Raw genomic sequence first — 25,174 nt, forward strand, 5'->3', positions numbered from 1 at the left:
ACTCATTCAGAAGAATCAAAAAAAGATTAGTGTACCTAGCCAGCTGTAAAATGGGAGTAGGCAGAAATACTCCTCTCTTTCCTTCTTGAACAAGGCAGCCAAAGATACACTGTTACATTGAGAACTTTCCTCCCTTAAATTTGAGCCTCCTTTTTTCCCCATCTGATCTCACTTATCTCACCATGGTTTTCTGGATAGTAGCAGGGAAACAAGAATTTAATTTAGGTATGATGTTTGGATCTGGAAACAAACTTTATCAGAACACAAGGATGTTTGGTTTTGTGTATGTTTTGACTTAACTAATTATTATGCTACATGAATCCAATTAAAAATCTGAATACATGCCTGACTGTCTCAAGATGTAAAGAGCTCTGAAGCTGTTGTTTCATCTTTAGCAGAAAAAGAAACAGAAACCAAATAAAAATAAGGAGAAGGGAATAAAAACCAAAATTTACCCAACACCTTCCTGAGGGCAGCTGCTAAATCTCCTAAGAACGTGCTATGTGCAGTTCTGGGATATCATCTCTCCACTTAAGGTACTACAAGTCCTGGTTATGAAAGTGCTAATTTCCAGGGTGCAAAGTTGGGACACAACTTCATTCCCAATACTGCCAAGCACACTGTGACTTTTCCCCTATAATTTTTGTCACCCAGAGAGAGAGAACGTGTCCTTTTTTCCTGAAATTAACCCTTTACCTCTGACGAGGAAGCCCAAAGAACCAAGTTGGCTGCATAGGACTTGGAGACGGACGAGCCAAAATAGGAAAACACGAAGCACTATCTTTTCCTCAGAATGTGCACAGGCATTCCTTATTTTGGGCACAAGTGACTTAGGATTTGAAGATATTTGCTGGCAGCTATTTAATTGCCATACTTTTTAATTACTTCTCTGCATGATGGATGAGATTTTTGTTGAAATGAGGTCACAGTATTTTACCTTTTCCTCCCATGCTGGGACTATTTGCCCTGTCAATTTGTGTAGCTTAGAAAAATATATGCACATCCTCTGAGCCTGGGCCTGGCACCATAAACAAAGACCATTTTGGCTCCATCCGCTTGGCAGTTAGTGAAAGCCTTTGGCTGCAGGCTGCGGTGGTGCAGAGAGTGCCCTCTGCTATGCTGGGAGCAATCACTGTAGGCACCTCTCCCCCGCCACAGGGGACATGGGGCAACTTCAGCCTCAAAAGTATAGGGTAATGATGTGCCTCACCAGGACCCGCCTCTCCCACCCTCACACAGCCACCCTATACTGGAGGGTAAGAGGGATCCTGGGCTCATCTCTCCTTTGCAATTTCAGGGAGAGGCAAGGGCTCTGACCCTCTGCCCCTTGGCAGCACCACGAGCCACACCTGCCACCCTTGTAATTTCTGTCATTCCAGCCAACCCTCATGGAGTAGTGCTGGACTTCTTGAGCACTTCTCAACCTCCTCTTTCTTTTCTGTTCTCATCCTCTGCACAAATAACTCCACTCTTTCAACAGCAGTTCAAGTAAAACAGAGAATTTCAAGAGAGGGAGAACACTGCTGATATGTACCCAGCCCAGATTGTATCTGCCAAGCTCTAGAACCTTGAGCCAGATGGCCTGGGCAAGGTGGAGTGGGAAGGAGTCTAATGCCAATGCACTGCCCAAATTTGATTTGAGAGAAAAAAGCCTTTTAACGTGACAACGCACACAGGGCACTGCCTCCCATTTCCTCAGAACCAATGTCTCTGGCCTGCTTTGATCAGTGCCCTGGCTGGAATGTGCAAAGTTCAGTGTATGGTCAGACTTCAGTCACTCAGCCTCCCAAGTCAGCCCTGGAAGAAAAGAAAAAAACAGACACATCCATTTGCTGCTTTCTCCAGTCTGAACTTGACAACCATTTATGACCCTCTCAAAGGTGGGCTGCTCTCTTACTCCTGACCTTGGCTGTAAACGCCAGCATCGTTGTTATCTCGTAAGAGCCTCCTGAGTTCGGTCTATCATCCCCTGAGCCTGGCACTGGCTAAGGATGCACCAAACAGCACCGAGTGAGGGGCTCTGGTTACATGCCAGAGACCAAGAACTCATCAAGCCCCTTAAAGCCAGGAGAAGACACAGTAAGCAAGTAGGAGTGGTGCAGTAACAACATTGTTCAGACTCCTAACCTCTCTGGCTCTACACTATCAACACAGTGAAGACATCTGATAAAAAAGTGGGACTTGGATAAAATAACTCCTTTCCTTGCCAAGCATTAATCTCAGTCCCTTTGGAAATCTCTCCCTGGAGTCCAGGGTCATACACTGATGTGTAGGGTGTTCCACAGCTGGGCACTCTCTGTGCCGGTGCCCCAGTCCCTTGCTTTTTGGGATTTAGAGCCTGGAGAGGTCAGAAGCTCCAATCACACCAAATGAAGCTGTGGCAGACAGCCCTAAATTATTAATGTCTTTAAATACTAAGTGCACTCAGGAACCAATTCAGCCTGCAGCACACAGGCTGTGCATCAACAAGGTCCCAAAGGGGCCGCAGAAAAAAAGTCTCACTAAGGACCGTGAAGTTGTAATTCTGTTTGCACTGATACATTTCTCTCTCCCACGGACAAAGGATAGGATATACATGGTCATGAATCACTGCATTTGTAAGCACATGCACTCTTCTCTTGCTGTTTCAGTCAATCCTTGTCCCTGGGAGAGACACAGCTGTCCTAACCAAAAGCTCAGATTTATTCACATCTAAGAAGGTAGCCTTGCAACCTGGGAGAAGACTGACACCTTTCAGTTACACGGCAAGGGCATCATACCTCCACATCTACAATCTGACTTGAGTAAGGACTCCAATTCTGTCACTAGAAAGACTGCAATTCTTCAGCATAGCTCTACTATGCACACTTTGATATTTATCTTTAACTACATCCCTTTAAATCTGACCTTACTGACAGCTTGGTTCTGTAAGCTTCCATTTTGCTATTTAGTTTCATCCCCCTATGACTGCGGTGGCTCCCACCTCTGGCTCCTCTGGTTACGGACCACTGGCACAACTGGCCTGCACAGAACAACTCTGACATGGATTCTCTGTTAACAGTTTGCTGTTTTCATTCGGGGGGGGGGGTTTGTTGTTTTTTTTTTTTTTTTTCAGGAGGAACTGATGCTGATTTTTGCTCCTGCTTCAACATTTGGCAGAAGTGTAACATTTCACATGTTGTAGGAAACAGGAAGAAAGTTTAACTTCAACTGCTTAGGATGTACATGCACAAACAACACACTCAAAGTGCGTGCTCCTCCTGTTCATCTCCTCCACGCCTCAATTTTTTCTGTTCTCTTTCTCTGCTCTTCTGGGAATGTATCTCACTTCTGCTCATCTCTCTCCCACACCCATAGGCATGCACTGATTTGTTATTGCTAGGTCACTTGTGATTACAGGTCTGGATATGCTAGTTTATTGCAGGCTTGTCCCTGGCTTGATAGGCTGTTTGCTGTGTGTTATTACAGTGCTTAAGCCTCATTCTTCCAGTTTGCTCTTTCACATACACACACAAAGCACCACAACATATTTATTTTGAAAAGGCAAACAGAAAAACTGACTTGGGCTTTGCAAACAATTTGAAAGGGAATGAGGGAAAAGGGGGTTACGGGCACCGGAAAGGTCAGCCTCCCTGTCCTGCCTGACTTCTCTGAGTGTTTGCCATTTTTTCTGTGGTACTGGAATATAAAACTTCAAGTGCCACAAAAACTGCATGTCCATTTGCTTTGCTTGGCTGCAGAAGCCCAGGCACAGCATATTCATCTGGGAAGCTGTTAGCTGGGGTTGGGGAAAACCACTGGTCCCTTTTGGCTACACAGACATCGGCAGTAGTTGCTACAAGTTAGACCTGGCTCCTTAGAGCAACAGGCAACAAACGTGAAGAACTGAAAACTTCTAAAAATTATTATTGATGTATTTACTCTTATTAAATATAACAGCACACCCCTACACCCCTCAAATTTGTTTTGGGCCTCTTCCAAAAAGAGGTGGATTTCAAATGTAAACCTACACGTATCCTCGCAGCAGACAGAATTTCCATTTTATTTTGAAAAATTCTGTGTATAGCCCCACTAGATTCCTCTTCTTCCCCCTCCCAGCAAGAAAAAAAAAAAAAAGCAAACTTCTGGGCATAGCTTAAAAGCCACAAAACTTCCTCCATGTGTGTATTCTCCAGCTCTGCTGCAGATATTTGGTGTTACATAAAACTGGGCAGTTAGTGATTCTGGCAGCTGAAAAATTACAAAGTTCAGGGGCTGAGGAGGGCGTGGGCCCAGCTGAAGTTTTCCAGAGCGCCGTATCAGATGGAGCAGAGGAAGAACGCTTCTCTCTCGAGGCTCAGGAAGGTGGAGTTAGAAGCTCTGAACGTGAAGCAAATTTCAGGGAATGTTCTACATTTGCTGTCCCCTGTGAACACTGGTATCAGCAGTGCTGGTTACCAAGGATGGTCTGGATGTTAAAAAGCAAAAAATGTGCCGTTCTGTGTGTGGCAATGCAATGCTTTTACAGTGACACAGCAGAGGCTGACATAATCCAGTTACCCCTGTTAGCCAGCGCTGTGCAAGCCTTCTCCCTTATGAACCAGTGGCATGTTTCCATTTCCATCTGGACAGCTGATGCATAAGGATGAGATCAAAGTGCATCATGTAAGAAACTGCACTAGCTACCAAACATGCTCCAAATCGGCACATTTATGCTAGAAGATGGTTTTCTGTTAGAACATCTGTTTACTGGGATGATGCTAAATATAACTGTTACATTTAAAATTATGTCTGAAAACAGCAAACTTCGAAGATCCAGACTTAAAACTATCCAGGTAGGAAGACTTACCATTCTTACCTACTATGAGTGCCAAACAGTGTGTTGGTTAGCACATGTTGTAAGATACTGGAATTTTTCCGTGTAAGTAGTCCCAAGTGGGTTTTAAAACATCCTGGCTAGTCAGGATTCATTTTCTAGCTCTGGACAGGGTTTTAAAACATGCTTTTAACTGTGACTAGCTGTGATCACACTAAGGACAAAATAGCTTTTAACCATGTGTTAGTTAACAAATACTGGAATATTGTGTCCAGTCTTAAGGCATACAGTGCAAGAAAGACAACGGCAACCTGAAGTGAAGTCCAGTGGAAGGACCCTAAAGTGGTTAGGGGCTGGAGCAGGTGACATAGGAAGGGAGGCTGGGAGAACACAAATTCTTCAGCCTAGAGAAGGTTAAGGCAAAAGGCTTTGTATAAGAAGGTAAGAGTATTTGAATTTTATTATTTTAATGAAAATGCTGATAAAGAAGCCAAATTTAGAGGTTTTACAGAAGAAAATCTGCCCACTAGGATCTGGAATAACTCACCTCACATGAGCGAAACCCAGCCATTTTTTTGATTCTCTTCACTATCTGAAATGGAAACCAGCCCCAATGACCCAGAGAGGAGACACTGTATATATCAGGGTACTAGCTACTACAAGCAACTGATTCACTTAGTATTAAGGATGGAAATCTGTTTTAAAGACCAATTCTTTTGCATGGTGTCATCAGTTCTCAGTGAAATAGGAATGGCAAGGTCGACTCTGTTTACCTATTTATTCTGAACAGACAAAAGACAAACTTCTATAACTCAGTATGGAATCAGTCATCTAACTAAATAAAGTAACCGCTTGTGTGCTAAGCGGTCTTGGTCAAGTCACTCAAAAGCTTACCACTTGAGATTATGGTTCTGCAGCAGTCTAAATTAAACTAACAGTTGGTTTATGTGGTCTAGCTCTGGCTCTCCCATTCCTCACTTACACCCAACACATTGCTCATTACACCATTCACTCAGCTGTTTCCCCTGATCTAGGTCAACATAAAGATCACCTAACAAAAAGTAACATCCTTTTGTACAAACCAGGATCACAATAGCTAAAGCTGTAGATAAGAAGTAACATTTAACTCTGCTTTTCCATTTCATTTTAGACAGCTGCAATTTTCCTCAGGTTTGCAGTTGCTTCTTTTTTTCTTTTTCTTTTTTTTTCCTCCTTTTTTTTGAGAGAGGGGAAAGGGAAGTTTTGGAAAATTCAGTAAGTTGCTCATTCTTATATGTAAAATACAATTTCAATGTACTTTTTCTGTTACTGTCAGTTCACATTCCTTAGGAAAAAGTTGAAGTGATAATTAAGGAAATTCAGTGAATGCTTACTGGAAAATATTTGCTTTATAATGAAAACACAGGCATGCCATGACAATACTTAACATGGAAGGCAGGAAGCATTTTGGATATTTTTTGCATCTGAGAGAACATTATGTAATTTGTTGCTTAGATGTCACTAAGCTGCATAAAAAGAAAAAAAAGACCAGACATACCAAATAAAAATTATGAAAATGCCATTTCCTCCCCCCATAGCATGGCCTGTAGGATCCAGGGTTCTGACCTCAGTAAGACCCTCAATCTGGCAAGCAACTATGGGACTTTCAGTTGCAAGCTCCATGTGCACCGAAGCTCACTCCCTCTGTGCTAGAGCCCCCTTGCAGACTACAGCGATCTGCACAAGCCAATTTTTTTCTCTCAGTCTGGGATCTGGCAATGACCTCCTGCAACCTAACTGCTCTCCCCACCAGCCTTTTCTCCAGGCTCTGTGTTGACCTGGCAAACGCTTCTAGCTGTAAGATGAAAAGAAGGTAAGGAAAAAATGGGGCAAAAAAAAGCACAAGCCTTGCAGATGAAAATCTGAGGCAGTGTTTTCCTTTCCAAAGTGCTGCTACATTCCCATAAGCTTGTGGTTTCCTGCATTCTGCTGAAGGGCTTTTTTTTTCTTTTTTCTATTTTTTTTTTTAATCCTTCTGGTGATATCTGAAGAGGGAAAATGTCCAGCACTAACAGGAGGCCTTTTGTTCTATTCGTTTCTAAGTGGACTTTAACCCAGTTACTACAGACTGAGTCACTGTAGAAACAAATAAAATAAAAGCTCTCTGTTTTGTCCCTCTGGACAGGTCAGGGACATGTTAAGTTCTGTTCTCCCTCTCCTGCTTTCTGGAAGCAGCACTAGACCTCGCATTACACTGCAATAATAATGAACACAGTTTATAGCTGTTCTTTATATGTCCTGGCAACCCCTACAGAGTTGATATTCCAATAGAGCCAGCATTTCATTAACAAAATAAATGCACAAGGGGTGTATCTTTGGGTAATGAGATGAAATTAAACTGGAGAAAGGCTGGCTAACAGGGACCAGTAAGACGTGGGTAAGTGTGACACATACAGGTGCATGCCTGAGCTATTTTTGTACGTTCTCAGATCTCAAGTATTTTAATGACTCACAGCAAACAACTGCTTGTCTCTGAATATGACTGTGATTCCCATGCTATCAGGCTCAATTTTAGGCTGAATCTGAGGGTTGAATTTCATTCATTCTTTGCAGTTCTGTTTGCTATGACAAGTTATATCCTGTCACCATACATCAATTTTAGGGTAAATCATTATCTATTTAGATCCCAAACAAAACAAAAAAAGCATCCTATGCATAGGCCTGTAGTTCCCTGGGGTTTACTGATCTCTGGAGGCTCTGGAAAGTGTGCACAAGAGGATTGCTCCTCCTCTTTCTCTCCTTGTCTCACCAGCCTGACTTTCCTGAAAACCTTTTAAACTCCACAGTGCTCCCTTATTTCTGAGCTCTCAGCACTGGCCAAACAGCTGCCTGGTGTGGCTGCAGGCACAGAAGACAGCTATAGGTTTGCTTTCGCCTCCCTTTTGTACCCTTCCTGAGAGCTGGTTACTTGGTTGCTTATCTAAAGCCATTGTGCTCTTTTCCCACAGCCCTCTTCCTGGTCCAGAATACTCAAACTTGTTTTTAAAGTGGGGAAGTTTTATACTGGGAAGAAGTTAGTAGTAGGTAGGCCAGAAATGTGTTTTTCAGCTGGAGAATGGACATGCATACAAATCTAGAACAGTGACAGGCAGCGACACTTAGCAGAGAGGATTTTGTACCAGAACACGACCACACTGTGCTGCATGGAGAACTAAACACAGGCAAAGCCAAGACCGTTCCAGGCCATGGGTGTGAGTCAGCAGAAGTTTCACATGTGGCTAGTACTGCACTGGGCATGGAAGGGCAGAGAGCACAAAGCCAGGACCATACCGATGCCAGAGCTGGTGTGCAGAGTCAGGACTGAACTCAGCACCGTGTCCGGCCTCCTGCTGCTCCCCCTTCTCTCTCCCATTTCCCAACAAAACTGTCATCCTATAGCCACGGCACTCTGGGACTGTGTGTCTGGCACAAATGACACATATTCCCACACCTGCTCTGAGCTGTGCAGAGACTGTCCTAGATGCTGAGGTTTGCTGGAGAACAGTACTTTGGCCATGACCCTTCACTTGGTTTGATTTCTTGTGCCCATCTTGGTATTCCTCAACTCTGAAACAGTCCAGAAAAAGTTGGTGAACACCTTTTGCTCTGCCAGAACAGCTAAGAGTAAAGGGCTTGCACAGCAAATGAAAAGTGAATATGAACTGTTACCCTATTGACTTCTTAATACTCTATATTCTGTCTGCATGAGCCTATCAGTCTACACAAGCTGCTGCATGAGTTATGAAAAAACAAGTCAGCTGGTCAGCAAAGGCTCTGTGATCTTGGTGCTACTTAGCATCATTATCCTTGCCTAACTTTTCCTTTGATTTATTCTGCAACAGCCACACGAGACAAAAACATGGTCCAGGTTTAGCATAATTTGGGAGTGTAGGTGGCTGCATTACTCTTCCCTTATTACAGTCACAGCAATGGACACATAGACAACACAACCTGCTCTAGGTGGACCTGCTTTAGCAGGGGGTTGGGCTAGATGACTCTAGAGGTCCCTTCCAACCTCAACCATTCTGTGATTCTGTGACAGCCTCTTTCCTTACATTGTTCTTTGCTACTACAGTATCAGGGTTTCACTGGGATGCTCCTCACATCACCTGGGCCAATAGACAAGATGCAAAAGAAATTCCATCCCAGCCAGAGATCTGGATGGGTTTCAGAGGCTGTCAAGAGCAAGTAAAGGAGCAAAACATTCTGAAGTTCAGATGGTAGATTCTTTGGGACAGTTGCCAAGAATTTATGTTCATTTCTTGGTGGAATCCAACTTTAGAACAGAAATTATAATGGTGAACATGGGGAGAAATTTGTGACCAGCAGAAGCAACGCATCTGTTTTTTTACCAGAGACAACTGAACTCCAGATGTTGTCAACATCACATAATTCTAGAAGTGCCAATCTCGTTGTGGGTTACCCTGAGAAAGGTCATGTCACTGAACTTTTGGTGACTGAACGGCTTTTGTACTGGAAAATCCACTCCCAGATCTGCAGTGCAGGCTGGAGTTTGATGCTATTTGCTTTCCTATCAGATTAGGCAGAGGAGAAAGATCACAAGGAGATATCCTACTTTATGAAAACAAGCTGGTCTCTTAGATCCCGCATGAGTTGTGCTCGTGCTCATTCTTCTGGAAACCCGGTTGAACATGTTTGCTGCTACAGGATGCTGCCTCAAGCTGACAGTAAGATAATAAAATACCTTCACCTCAGGTATTTTACCGAGCAGGGTCAGTTTATAGGAATGGCACTCATCAATATAGATACAGTTTACAAATCAGATCAATGCTGACACTGACTTTGGAGGATGTCATGCTGCTGAGTGAAGTGCTAACCGAAGTTCATGCTAGAGCATTCCTTGCAGCAAACAAATAGCATAGACAGAAGGGAAACATTTGAATCTCCTTTCAGTACAGAGTTTTCTCAGTTTTGGGCAGTCACGACTAGGCTCCCTAGTTCCAGTATCAATTCTTTTGCCTCTTAACCTTTGAGTCCTTGACACCAATAAAATGCTGACCATCCATTTCAGAAGCACTACAACCCTCACATTATGTGTTATTTATTTCCTTTCTCCATTTACACATAGAGCCTGTAGGCTGTGTTTGTGCATGTGACAGAGGGAGGGGAAAGAGATGACACATGATCTGAGGGTTACAGTGAGACTACATGCAACTGGTTTGGGACACAATGGTACAGCACGAACAAATGCAGCATGTTTGTATGACACGGAGGCACATGACTATGCATACCACTGGGTAGCTCTGTGAGGATGTCAGTGCAACTGATTTTCTTTTGTAAAAACTGTTCTCCCTGCCAGAATTTTTTTTTTTTGGTCGCAGCTCTACTACTGCTTTGCAACATGGAAAGATTCTCAGTGAAATCTGTTTTGTTTTTGTTTTTGTTTTTTTACACTGTAGATACTAGGAAAGCTTAAGAATTTTCTGTGTACAGTCTGATATGGAGTCAAAATGTCCAGCAGTGACATGCAGTGCACATGATATATTAAATTGATTAGAAAATGGGTTTAGGCAATAGAATAATATAAGTTGCATCCATTTGCCTTTCAAGAAAGAATGCACAGAAGAGTCTGTCACTTAGTTCAGTGGGGTAATCAGGGGGTCTGTCTGGGAACGTACTTATTTACAAAAGGGCACATTATGGCTTTAGAGCTTGTTGGAGTGAAGCAGGCTTAAATACGAGTGTACATATGAAGTGTTCTATTTTATAACTTCTAAGTTGCTCTTTCTGATATACTTCACCCTCCAGCGGCCTTTCGATCAGAAATTAACCTAATCCATGCACAAACCGAGCTTCCTGCTTCATTGCTATCACCAACAGCTCTTTTCTGTCTATTTGCACCAAATGCAAAACTTCCGTTACCTTTCTATTTTTATAACTACTGAAGCCAGTTTATGATGAGTTTTATCAGTTGCTTACACCAGGCTGCACTGCCTACATTTAGTACATAGTATGGTCTGGTATGAAGTTTAAAAAGATTTTGCATCAACAAACAAATGACAAAAAAATGCAGAAACCAATTTGAGCAGAGGACTGAATTTCTGCTAAGACCTTTGACAGTAGATTCATTGGCTTCCAGCTGATCAGACAGATTTTCAGCTCCTTGCTGGCTTTATTCTCGCGTGATCTGAAGACATTTGGATAGTGCATTTTAAACCAATTGGTTGCTTTCTCAGAGTCTACACAGGGGTCGGGGAGAAAGGGGAGTATCTTTCTTGCTAACGTTAGCCAGACAATGGCAGCTTAACTGTAAAGCCCCCTAAAAGAGAATAAGCCTATTGTGTCCCCAGTGTGTTTCCCACATTTCAAAGGCCACTAAGTAGCACCAGCATCTTTGCCTCTGGGTTACTGAGAAGACAGACTCTTATGCTTATTAAATGATGGCTTTCCCTAATGATTTGAAACAAAAAGGGCACACATACAAAGCCAGAGATGTGCACATTTAAGGCTTCTCCTGCCACAAGGTCAAACACATGAAAAGACACAACAAAAAGTTTGGCCCCAAGATACCAGAGTAGATCCACTTGCCCATCTCTCCCACACCGGCCCTTACTCTCTTTTCTACTGGGAGAGCCCCCGATTCCTGCACAATTAAGCACGGCACCAATGGCATTTCTGCTGCCTCTCCTTCCACTTGGCTTCACTGCTGAGAAAGGAGCTTGTTCGGTGGGGAGGCGGGCACTGCTGCCTGAATAGCCTCTGAAGCATTCATTATCTCTCGCCTAATTACATGGCCAGCATAGTGGTGGTGTTGTGGGAACATTGCATCACATTAATCAGCAAGGGGATGTACCAAGATGAAAGGGTTCCCTTGTGTCTGCTCTCTGCTGTGGAAAATGGGCAGGAGGGTGGGGGAAGGAGCGGGGCATTTATCAAGTGGCAAGGGAGGGAAGGCACAGCGGGTGCACCCAAGCTCAGCCTGGCCAAGCCGCCATTTTCCCAGGCCAGCACTCTTGTAGCAAATACACTTCTTGTGTTCATGCACGGTGATGGCCTTATAGCTCGAGAGCCTGAAATCCCTTACCACAGCACACGCATGAGCAAGAGCAGCAAGACAGCACACTGCTCAGTTGCTCCAGGAGGGAGTGGGAGCTGATCCTCCATAGCCTATCCTGCCCTAAACCCTCTCTGATCAGGTGATCCTCCATAGCCTATCCTGCCCTAAACCCTCTCTGATCAGGAATGGGACCACCTGTTTGAACAGGCTTGCATTTAGCTGCAACCTGGCCATGAGACTTTCACAGAAAGTCACTACCACAAAACACCCTCCAAACACTTTCTCCTCCAACAGTATCCGAATCAAATGTCAAATAGTAGCTGTGATGGGCCTCCTGGATCAAAGTCAAGCTAGTACCCAAAAGCAAAAGTTTAATTTCCCAAAGTCTGCTGGTGAGAACCCCAGTTCACCCACACAGTATAATTTTTAAATGGACTCTTGAAATCTGAGAAGAGATCTCATTTCCTCCTATCTTTGTCCCACTTGCAGGGCATTTGACAGGCTTTGTAAGGCTTTGCATAGATGCTTCTCTGTGTGTTGGGGTTGGGGGGAGGGTTGAGGCATCTACACTGTGGCTGTTTGGCACCCTGCAAGATACTGGGTCAGACTGGAATACAAATGACAGTCCTTGGCTGAGCTGCTTATTGCTGTGAGATGCAATAGCAGCGCTCTAGAGAGAATAAGGAAAGGTAACTGAAAAATGAAGACATTACAAATGCAGTTCTTTGCATTGGTTAGCCTCTCCCATTCACTTTGGATTCAATGAATTCACATCAGCCCTCTTGAAAACCCTCCAAGGACTGGCAGCAGCTCATGCTCTACTCTCTTCCCCTTTCACTTCCTGCAGGCCTTCTGTCCATCACGGCTTTTCTGCTCTTGAGCTGTGCTGCAGATTGACTTCAATTGCTTTGAATTGAAGTGTCTTGCCTCCAATCCCCATTGTTTTTGCAATGCATCTGGCTTATGAATGCAGGCTATTAAAGCCACTTTGGAAGCAGATTTACTGAGATGCAGATAAGTTTATCTGCCACAGAGTAGGTGTGAATGCCAGTTCCTCCAGCAGTGACTGTTGCCAAGTCCTTCCACTGGTATCCCATGCTGGTTTATGGACAATTGGGGCAGCCTGCTTATCCGTGTTCCACCTGTTGTGCCAGAGTCACCCTGACCCAGTGCCACCTTTCTATTCAAATACTGTTGCCGAGTCAGGTGGTGTTCTTTGGGTTTCAGCACACAGGGGGCATCGCTTCATGGGATACCGGACAGTCCTGCGCTAAGAGACTTGACTTCACTGCCTGCCCTCTGGTGAGAGGAGTATACACAACAGGGCCTATCAACATTTTGGGTTTTTTTTAGGGAGACCAAATGGGACCTGCCTGGGTTACAAATGGCAACCAGACTAAAGAAGGGCAAACCTCCAGTAAATCTTGTTGCATATAACCTAAGCTGAGTGTATGGAGCAGAAGGGAACATTTAAAATAGCACAGCTTGAGACATCATCTCTCCATCCTGGGCTTCTAATGCTTGCAGTGTTGCTCTGGTTTACCTCCACTTCTTGGTGTTTGGGCGCAAGAAGAAACAATGTCCACTGTGATACAGAGGATGTTTAAATCTAGCATGGGGACTGCATGGTCAGTCAGTTTTCTTAGTTCCACTACCATGATCCCTGGTTTTTTTTCACTCTTGTTCCAATGCTAGAGATCCACACTAGCGAAGAGCATCTCAGCTTAGCTTCCATATTTGCCAGGTTTGAACAGAATCTTTCCTCTGCCTTTTGAGTACACACATCTTTTAAATAAACTAACTTTGAGAACTGTATATGCACTTCCTAGCTCCTCTCTCCTGCTTAGTCTTTGGCTGACCATCCTGCCTTGAACACAGGGCCCTTGGTACTTTACTAACCTTTGCCTCAAGCCACCAGGACAGTGGTGCTGTATCCATCTTGTTCCCAACAGAGGCCCAGGAATACCACAAGATGGAGAGCATTTTGCCAGGCACACACTCACTAAATACTGGGAAAAGCCCATGGGACTGGAAACCCAACCCAAAGACAAAGCACAGCTTTATCCCCAGTGGTATTAAGGTTACTATCTGAACAACAACTAGCTGTTCTTTTCATTTCATATTTACCTGACAAAAGAGAGATACTAAACTTTGATCACTGCAATGTATCCTGTGCTAAAACTCACCAGTTTACATTGGAGGAAAAAAGCTTGAGAGATAACATAATGAAAAAACCGATCTCTAATCTACCAGATGACAGATAAAAAGGCAGAAGCAAGAGGAAGACGTCCTATGGCATGATACAGGGGAGATAATGACAGGGGAATGTGTCAGACTTTATAATTACTGCTAATGAGGTTAATCTAAGGGCAACTAATCCTGTGGGAGAGCATGGTGGCTCTGTGATCAAGGCCTTTTCTGAAATACAGGATTCTCCTGCAGCACTCGACCCCTAACTCCTCTCCCCTTCTGGGACATCCACTGCCCCCCAGCACAGAAATGTCTCCTTTTCTCACAGAGCCACCCCAGCAGTGTGCCATCAGGCATTCCTGCCCCCACAAAGGCAGTGACGTACCTGCTGCAGCCTGCATCCCAAGCAAAGAACAGGTTTGCCTCCTGCTTGCACAAGCTCTGGACCGCAGAGGCACAAGCTTGCATGCAAACTGTAGTTTGTTTTGGAAAATGCCTTTTGACTTGTGTTTTACCACCACTGACAGTTATTCCAGGACTTGAGCTTAGTTTTGGCCCATGAGTCAAGGCACTGGGAAGACCAAATGCAGATGTGACAAATGAAGAGCTCTAGGAAGAGGCCTAGAGTAAAAGCTGGTTCAGTTTCCACCTCCTCCTCTTTTTCATGCACCCTTCTCACTGCCACATATACGGTGGCTATGCAAGACAGTCCTTTGTGTAGTAAACACTGTGCAAATCATGGCGTTTCTTCCAGTTTTGGGAATGTAACTTTGAAACCATTTTTTTTTTCAGAGACAGCAGAAAGCTGGTGGTACTGATGGTACAAAACAATCATGGGAATTTCTTGGTTTGGCACAGAATTTCACTGCTTCTGAAGAGGAAAATCAACACCACAAACATTCCCCCTCCTATCAGAAGGAAGGAGAATGGGGCAAGTGGCTGCTCCACCCCAGGATCTCCAGCCCTGAAATGGAAGTATCTCCAAAGGTCTATGTTCTGCTGAGGCACATCTGCAAAGCCCACAACAAATCCCAAGCACAGGTAAGTTCTGTTTCACAGTTTCACCCCCACTCTTCATGTGACAGCTTTCTTTAAAATCCCACAGTACCTCTTTCTCACTTGGAAACATCATCTTTGGCTTTTCTTTCTCCTTGTCTTAGTCTCTGGTTTCCAAAGGACTGTTAAGTGAGAACCTCTTTTCTACCTTGCCTCTATGCTTCTGTTAACCCTGCTTTACATATTCTATTACAAAAAATAAAATCAAACCTCAAGTGAATGAAAAAAGGACTCAAGCCATTTGACAGTAACTGCAGCATTTATGCCTATCTCTCACTGGTGCCAAAGGTGAGAGGAATTTTAGTAATTCAATAGATAGATAAGATAGGGGAGGTTATTTGACTTAGTATTTGGTTGTACCATGTTTCTGAAATACTGTGCAGCTAAAAAAATGCAAAAGGTCACATGATAAGTTTCTTTAGGTAAATGAAGTAACTTTTTCTAAAGCAATATGCTCATTCCAGGTGCAATTATTCTATTTTTAACACTTTACTGTAAGTCCCCCTTTAAAGGAAGCCCTTATCCAACAGCTCAGTGGTGATTTTTAAGTAATCTCCCTCTCTCTACATCCCCACACTAACGCCAACAGGGCTCACAAGGAAATCCCAACAGGCAGACTGTTATTCAGTCCATTTCTGCATTTCTAAGGCTCATCGACCTTTTGTCAGATAAAAGCTTCCCATCTCTTTAAGCCCTTCATTCTTGCAATAGTCCCACAGAAAAGTTGACATCCTTGGCAAGGAGATTGAAAAGCAGCTTGTCCGCCCTTCCCAACAGTCCAGGCTGAGGTTGTTTTAGCCTGTTTAAATCTCTCCCCTATTTATATGCTAATGTTCTGGTATCAGCAGAAAGTATAAACAGTGTTGTTTACAGCTCCCTACAGTCCGTGAGCACCAAGCTGCCAGGAGAATACTGTGTCCTGGGCAAAGAGATGTATTTATTGACAATAAAAATGGCCACTTCTAAGACTATGAGAAACAAAACTGAACTGTAAAAATGCAGTGTCAGCCAACAATATAACCACACAAAACAGGACTGGCAAAAAGCCATTAGCCAGGGGGTCAGTCACGGGCCCCGGGGAGCTACGACAGTTCATATTTAACAGGGAGAGATCTGGGGAGACCTTCAGCACAGAGACCTCTGAGAAAAGAAAGCATCAAGTTCCTTGGCAAGGCAGCTTACATGCTCCATTTGCTATTATTGCAGATTTTTGTTAGTGGATAATGGCTCATAGCTTGGCTCATAGCTCTCCTGGATCCCGAAGTGAATTAAACTCTCCTAAGAAAAACAGCACGGTATAAAGGAGCAAGCACAGGAATTTTTGAGTTCAGACCTTGTCTCTCCATTTTGCTATGTGAACTTCTTCACCAGTTAAGCACTAGGTCTTAAAAATAACAGCAACAGTGAAACCAGGCAGCAGTGAGGATGTACATCAAAGACACTTGTGTGTCAAGCTCTCTGAAGACATTAGGGCACAGAGCTTGTCTCTTCTTTACATCAGTCGACAAAATGTTGACAACTACAGCTGCACTCCCTGTTCAAAACAGGGTAAATACCTGCTCACGTCAGCAATGCCTTATCTTCCAGTAAATACTAAGAAGTCTTAAAAGAAATCCCTGTCTACCACAGTGCCTACTGTATGTAATTCTCTCACAAATACAATTACTGACAAAAGACACTGGACTGGCTGATGGTGGCAATCCTTATAGTATGGTTTTCTACTGAAATACAGAAAAGGCTGAGACAATTGAAGTTTAACTCCTGTTCTCCTACTATATGTATGTTTCAGCTCACACCAGCTGAGATTCACCACTCTGCTTCCAGGAGGGAAAGTGCAGGGGACTTCAGTGGGGTCTGAACTTGTGAGTCCAGGCCACCCAGGCCAGCTGAGATGCATCCAGTGCCTACAGTGACAATACCACACCTGCCCTCTTTGAAGGGGGCTCCTGTGGTGAGACGATCAGTCCAGCTTGACTCCTCAGTAATCCAAAGCCACATCACACCCACGAGTACCGCTGCCTCTCTTGCTAGGCAGTATCAGACAAGGTGCCAAGAAAGGACTGAGTCCTTCTCTAGTCCTCACAATCCTGCAAAACCAGTGCAGAGGCACCTGGGAAGGACAACCGAACTTGCTTGGCTGTTACTGGAGCGCTATACTTATACTATAAATAAAAGGAAGTAATCTACTCAGCAACTTTATATCAGCACTAAATTCATGAAAGGGTAAAATGCCAAGAGGACCACTTCCAATGACATGGTGCCTTGTCAGAGCAGCACAGTCATGAAGAGAGTTTGAGGTGGTGAACAATGAGAGTATTATATTGGCAAAGATGTGCTTGGCTTCCAGTGGGAATTCAGTTGCTAAGTGCATCAAGAGGATTTACAGCAACCCTTTGCTGTAATAACTAGACATAGTCCTGCATGAAAATCCCACATTTGGCTGTGGCACGCTGGCTAAGACTATTCTGTCTCCTTCTAGTAGTGTGTTCCCAAAGAAGGAAACAGCTTATTTCTGCTACTATAGTATGCCTGAAATCAAGCAGTAGTCTGGTGGTGCCATGCCAGATTTTCCAGTGCAGAAAATTTTTCTGCGTCCTGAGTTAAAAGTAACCTGCATGTGGTCTTACACATATTACTTACATCATCTTTTTAAGAGACTTAACCTAGCCAGTTTTTGAGCTTTGAAGTTTTGCTGTACAATGTAAAAGGGTTAAGTCACCCAGACTGCATCAGGTGCCCTGCACGCATTACACCATGTAGTTTGTGGGATTACAAGTGCTTATCAACAGTGCAAATAAACCAGCCCAGCGCATTTATTCCACTCAAGACCGTCTGAAACTTATTAATTTCTAACAACTGTCAGATAAACCACTAAGCCAGGTGGGGACAGTGCTTACTGGAGTGGTTTTGAGTTCTAGCAGCAGTTCCTAAATCTCCTTCCATTATATATTATTAATTACTGTTCATGAAGCACCAGCAGTAAGAGACAAATAAAGGCTACTCTGTAGCATGGGGTTAACCTTCAAGCACAAGGCATATCGATTAAGATCACAGTATGAACAGTGAGAGACCTCTTGAACCTGAAGTCAGGAGCCAGGATTCTAGCATTTGTATTTCTGGCATCTCTATCTGCAAGAGGATGAAAAGGTATATAGGCATTTTTAAGGGTAGGTGGGTATTCTGGTCAAAGAGAAAGCCGACGTACCTAAAACTACAAGAGAGAACTGTAGATGTACTTCTTAGAGATGTGTCTGAAGAAATATTAATAAAGAAAAGGCTAGAATGTACTCTTACATAATTCATTGCTGCTGGGACACAGGCTGGGAGGGAAGAATGGAAAAAACAGTCCATAAAGATGCCAATAGTTTCTAAGCAGAAACATCTGTTGAAGTCTTAAAAAATGGTCAGGCCTGCAGCAAGCTCAGCAACAGGAAAGCCTGCAGTTGATCATTCCTACCCTCATCAGCCCCATGAGCTCCTACCCCTGGGATCAGAGTGGAGCTTGGAAGATAACTGACACCATGAATCAAACACAGCTCCTTTCTTAAAGGGGAAAAGGGGAGGAACAGAGAGCCAGAATGGGCGTCTGGGGAAGACAAACCATTTTTTGGAATGGAGGTATTCAGGAAGAGTTACAAAAGAGTAAGGGAACATGCAAAGGGAGACCCAGTGGCTTATCCACTCTGTCCCAAGGGGGCCTGTATGCTGAATTTCCATTGCTCTGTCCAGTCTAATTTTAAATGTCTAAATATCTCAAGCAAAAGGCCTTGCTACCCTTGGGAAGCTATTGCAAAAGCTCACAAATCATCTTTGCCTTTTACATGACTGCCTCTTCCTTTGTGATAGTTCATTTAATTTTGTTTTCTCTCGATATTCAACAGTGCCCCTAGACATATCAGTTCGAAACAGCAGTTTCTTCTTCCTCAAAACATTTGTTCCCCTCTGCTGTCTTCTCTCGAGAAAGGGATTATCTTAAAAATATCTGTGGGGGTTGTATTTTGTTTGTCTCTGCAGGATCTGCATCTGCCAGCAGGAAGGGAGCATGGTTCTGCTGGACCTTGCAAGGATCAATGACTGGGGGGCCTCAGCTACTCTATTATGAGAGACTAAATTGGCAAAAGTTCTTATAAAGCAGGGTTTGGAGCCTACCCTTCCCCGTCTCCAGTCATTTCAGGTGCCAGTTTTGACTAATTGCTTATGTTAAAGCTTCTGAAAGTATGCAAACCTTTATCCACCAAGAAAGTCACACTTCAATCAATGACAATAAAAAATTTAACTACTAGTCCTTGGGTGGAGATTCCATTTTTGTTTCAAATACAAAACTCCAGCAGCCTGTATTACCCATGACAGTGGGCAGCAACCTAGCAGTGAATTTCTGAGTTGTAAAGGATTCTATTTTAGCATTGGCAGTGACCGAAATACCATGAGAACTGTATTTCGTTTCTCAAAAAAAGGGTAATATTTGAGTGCTTGGGACTTCAAAAGTATTTAGCCTGCACTTTTGAAAATCTAAGCAAAATTCTTTCCTTCCCTTAAACTAATCACTAACAATTTCCTAACAATAGTTGTTCCATGTAAATTTAGACTGAAGAGTCAGCATATGGCTTATACTGGAACTCTTGCTGTGAAATTATCCATACAGTCCACAACCAGCACCTTCATAACAATAACGGACGTGAGCAGAGTGGTGGCTGAAGTGATCAGATGTTCAAAACCAAACTCTGCAGTTTTCAGTACTCACCAGTTTTCAGTTTTTGACCTGCTCTAGGCCTGCACTCCAAAATGGCACGTAGCGATTTGCTTCCTGGCCCAGATGCTCCCAGTCCTCAGCATTCAACATCAAAGACAGCTTGCTGCTTGAGTGGACCTGTTCCAGCCTGCCTGGCTCTCTGCTCTTCTTCCCCACCTATTGCTTTTTTCATTAGATTAGCAGCTTTGAACAAGACACTATGGCACTATCTGAAGATCCAAAGACCTGTTTATCTTTGTAAGATCTTCTCCACCTTCATACTTGTGTTCTGGCTATTTCTATAAACACTGTAACACGGGAGGACTTCTTGATATTGAACTCATTTGTGTTTCTAGCTGTGGAGTCAGTTATCATTAATGTTGATGGTGGTACAAATAACGTTACTAGAAGTAGTGGTACTAGACACAGCTTTTTCATGTCATGCAGATCAAAATGACTGACCAAAGGGTCTTATCAGTAGCTTGGCTTTCCTTTCAGGTGTGGAGCGAAGTTTTCACACTGCATGCGAGGCACCGGATGACTTCAAAGACTGAGAAACACAAAAAGGCTTAGGAGGCTTCTTGCCTCCCGCTATTCCTCCTGCAGATTTCTAACCAGTCTCAACCAGCTGCCTACATCCAGTCCCGACTCATGAAGCCCCATTTCCCTGCAGGTCCTCTGGCAGCACACAAGAAGGGAATGGTCTCCAACAATGCATGAGTAAAGGGAACTTTTAACTCAATGTTAAGCCTCTTAAAAAAATGAGCTGAGGTTTCTCTGAGATTTTATTAAATCTGCCAGCCTGTGAAATACTGCCCAGTGGATCAAAGACACAATGCACCCTTTCTTAGCTTGTGTTGAGCTCCTCATGGATCTCCAAAGGGCAGTAGGGCTGTAATGTCCCATTAGGTCAGTCATTAAATACAAGGAATCCAAAAATTCACCAGAGACCGACAGTCAGGATGGGACTCTGCCATCCCTTCAGGAGCACGACGTCTGACCCTTTTAATTCATCTTCACTCCCTTCTCCCCCCAGTACACTGAGAACCACTCACTGTTGCTGCTGTATAAAACCCTACCACGAAAACTACTAAAAAGGGCTGCTCCATGCTGGCATTGATCCTGCCTTCATCTCACTGCATTCATTGTCTAAGAGAACAGAGGCGGGATTAGAAGGGGGTTTAGAGTGCAACCAGGCAGTAAGATTAATAACTGCTCTTAGCTTCATTCATGATCAATTGAGTGTGTGTGAATCTGCAGAGGACCTTCTCCAAACAATCAGTAGGGATGGTAGTGGCAGTTGTGGAACCAGAAATCCAGCAAAGCAAATTTCAGTTACACAGCATTTCTTGTAGGGAAAAATTAAACATTTTGCCACCTCTTGGTCAACAAATACCACTCTTCTTGTGTACATCTGCTAGTACTCACCCCCAAATCCATTATGCACCCTATCTTACTCCCTGGAAAGTCCACTGACTCCAGTGGGCACACAGGCAAGCCTTATATGAAGGTAAGTCTGCTATCAGGAATGCTTTCAGTTGCACACTTGAAGTGTTGTCAGCTACTTTTTAAACAAATCAAAACACCTTGAAGCCTGCAGGATAATATGTTTCACCAGATTTATCCCAACTCTATCTCCCACAAGTAAATGTAGATAAATCACATGGTCTAGCTCCTTTTTCCTGGAGGAGTTAACACTTCCTTTATAAATTCTTGTATATATGAATACAAGCTATAGCATGCACAGACGCCACAGAGGTGACCATCAAATGGGCTTCTGATTGATTGGCATGTTGGTAAGACCTAACTGGTCAAAATTCAGTAGTTCCTAGTGTAAAAGTGAAAAATGCAGTTGCATATGAATGAAAATTGGCCATGTTTTACGTTCATCGCCTAATTCTGTTAACATCACAAACCAAAGTATTTTTGTAGCAGTTTGGTTGACTGCAAAGACCTGCAGTACAAGGGGTGACCCCAGCAGGCATGTGCATGCAAGGCTTTCAGGACACCACTCTGGTGGGAGCAAAACCATGTGGGAAAGGCATACGCTGAGTTTTGATTTCAGAGTATAGAACATCAGATAATGTTAATTTCCAGAGATACCCCTACTTCGCATTTGTACATCACTTTTTATTCTAGAACATATCAAAGTAAAGAAAAGCAAGCTACACAAAGGAATGCCTATATCCATGGCTAAAATGGAGCCAGACGCAGCAGTTGGTCACCCCAGACAATACTACACAACCACTTAGGAAAAAGGTGGAAAATAAGTTTCCCTTTAAAATGGTCAATAATACCTTGCAGGCATATATGTGCAGCCTTGGAATGCCTGGAGCCAGGCTTCAAAAAAGTGGAGCCTTCCAGGCATTTTGCTTGGCCTGACAATGGACAGGAGGGAGGGCATGTGGTTGCTTTGCCCTTACCACACTCCCTAACATGTCCTGTAACATGTCCTGCAGGACCAAAATTCAAATAACTTCAAATAACGGAGCATTACCTGAATAGTCATCCCACAGTCTGCACACAGCAGCTGGCTGTATTCCCAAGCATTTAGAGACTGGCCATCCCTATTTAATTGAAACAGCAGGAGAATTTATGGAAGTGAAATTGAATTCCCCTAACTGATAATTGAAAGATTAACTTCTGGAGGCAATGCATTGAGATTTTTAATGACCACACACAATCAGGACAGTGGTTTAATATCTCATCTATCCACGTAGCACTGACTAAAACAGTGCTGATGGTAGAAAAAAGAAGAAAAGGAAAGAAAATAACATACAGGCCTCTGCCATCTGAAATACAGTGTAAAGAGGTCACTGCAGCAGCCCTACGAAATCTGGCTGCCCAAGGAATTTCTTACTGATTAACAATTCATACTGGCATCAGTGAGAAAGAGTCCAGGAAAAACAGAGCTGCTCCAGTGTGTTCTAAAACAAAACAAAACAAAAAAATCCCACAAAACCCCCACAGGCTCTTGTTTTCATTAAGCCAAGTGCCACTGGCTTCTGCAGACCTCAGCCAAGATCGTTAATGGCCATATTTGGACTACCTTTATGGGACCACCATATGAGACTCATATTCATTCTTCACAGTAATTTTGAATTCTGTTTCCAATTCATGCTAACCTCTTACCTCCCCAAAAGCATTCATGAAAAATAAACACTGGCATTAAAGGAAGACTATAGCCCTTCTCATCCAGAGTGATATACTGGGACAGGGGATGGGTGAGACTCGAAGAGGGCAGCGCAGTGAGGCACTGCTGCTGCAGGTACCCCAGCCCAATCTAAAGGCCCAAGGTAGCTCAGTAACTTCAAAATGTTGCTTTTTCATGACAGGGCTATATGACTTGATTGGATTACTTTGAATTGGACCTTGTCAAATGCTGCCTCTTCAGCAGTTTTAGCCAAAAACTGACTGTGGAAATACCATTTTTGCTGATGTGAAAGGACTTTGCTTTAGGATTGAGGCACACTAGCCAGAGCAATAAGGAGAACATGGAGCAAGCAGCATACATCAGTCTTCAAGGCTGACATACCAACACTAAACTCACTTAAAAAAACAACTGAGAGAGACAGATGGTAAGATATCTAAGAATGCTGATACTTATGAGAAGGGGAGCAAGACATGGGTCATTTGTAAAAATAGCAGAAACCCCGTCTGTAACTTCAGCAACGTCCAATTTCTGTATTTGAAAGGGTCCTCCGAGGCAGCAGCTTTCATGCACATACCCCAGCTTTCACAGGGAGCATGGGAAAATAAGCTCATTGTGTCGGAAGGCCTTGAAAGGGAAAGGAGGCTTGCAGCAGGATGGGAGGAGGGGAAGAGCTGGAGCCCAGCTTGAAAACGCATGGAGAGAAATCAAAACCAAACATGTACCTACCCCCAACATGCACACACGCACACATGCAAGCCCTAAACTCTGACTGAACTCCGAAATTGGAGACGGAGCTGTTTGGGAGCCACTGATCCCTTTTCTTCTTTTTTTTTATTTTTTTATTTTTATTTTTTTGTTAAAGTTTGTTGTTTTCTTTTCAATTACCTCCTCCTTCATAAGGAGGAAAAGAAAATCAGCAAAGTTGTGTGTATGTGCATGCACGCGTGCATGCGTGTGTGTCTCCCAGGCAGCTCAGGAAGAGCAAATTGTCAAAAGCCCAGCCCAGCATCTGGCTTTCTTGTTCCTGGTGAGGATTTTATAAATATTTGGGAGGTTGCACGGGGCAGGGGGTGCTGCAGGAGGGAGGCTAGATAACTTTTGGGCCCACACAGCACAGAAGTTTTGAAAGCCTGCTTTTCATTAGCATTGCCTAGCAACCAACTCATCTGCTGCAAATCTCATCACGCCCCAGCAAAGCATCCACGGCATGCTAATCTTTTCATTTAATAGAAAAGCTGCTGTAATCTTTCTTCCTTTTCCTTTCTGAAAGAGCAGACAATAATAATAATGATAAAAAAAGAATCCAGCCCTGCTCCTCCCGCTGCCCTGCACCGCCTTCCCCCGCCCTGCCCCCCCTCCAGTGCTCTCGTTGATCCAACACTTAGCTGAGTTCCCATGGATGACCTACATGTGTGTGTTCTGGCTGATAAGTCCCAGCTGCAAAGGCAAGCTTGGGTTGGTTTTTGCTTTTTGTGTTGTGTGTGCTGGGAAGGGAGGGAGGAGAGGGGGATGATTTTTCTGGCTGGGTGCTGAGAGAGGAAGGAGGCAGGCAGGGCTACAGTGCTCAGAGTCCAAATGGCTTAAATGAAATCTCTGGCTTGAGATACTATAACTGAAGCCTCCTCAGCAGACAGGAGAGAACTGGTTTGTTCTGGTGTGTGCACATGCATGCGTGTGCATGCTTCTGTGTGCGTGCACAAGTCCAAGCTCTTGCTATATCCGCAGGAGAAGAGCGAGTCTTGCTTTGTCACTGATGAATTCCATGTCCAGCCAGCTGCAAAACAAGCTGTGCTCTGGAATCTCCCTGGGCTTTGCCCATCCTTTCACTCTGAAAATATCATGCCTAAGGGTAGGGGAAGTGGTTTGGACAAAATAAGACTTGACCTGAGCATCTGCCCAGAACCGAAACCAAACGTCTGTCTCCCTGAATTTTTGGCTTTTGATAAAGTTCAGATAATTTCTCTTGCCACCTGCCCATCTTCAAGCATGTCTGCTCTTTACGGTTCCACATGGAAACACTAATCTATCATGGAACAGTCCACGCACACAGTTTGTGAGCTGGTGAGAAGCAGGAACATGAAAACCTGCAGAAAAGTACATTTTCAGATATCCAGCCCATTTTTACAGACACACTTCCCAATGAGCAAGGTCTGCTCTACCTTGCCCTTTGCTTTTTCCTCAGTCACCTTCCCCTCTTTCTAGTCTCCATATTTCTTCTACCTTTTTCATACTTCT

General features: G+C 43.7%; 1 protein-coding gene across 8 annotated transcripts in view; it reads right to left on the reverse strand.

Annotated features, from left to right (window-relative positions):
- The window catches only part of RAD51B (RAD51 paralog B), a 428,481-nt gene that overhangs the window by 87,183 nt on the left and 316,124 nt on the right, over nt 1–25,174 (reverse strand). The gene's annotated exons all lie outside the window — the stretch shown is intronic.

The sequence above is a fragment of the Falco cherrug genome, chromosome 7 (genome assembly GCF_023634085.1).
Source record: "Falco cherrug isolate bFalChe1 chromosome 7, bFalChe1.pri, whole genome shotgun sequence".
NCBI lineage: Eukaryota > Metazoa > Chordata > Aves > Falconiformes > Falconidae > Falco > Falco cherrug.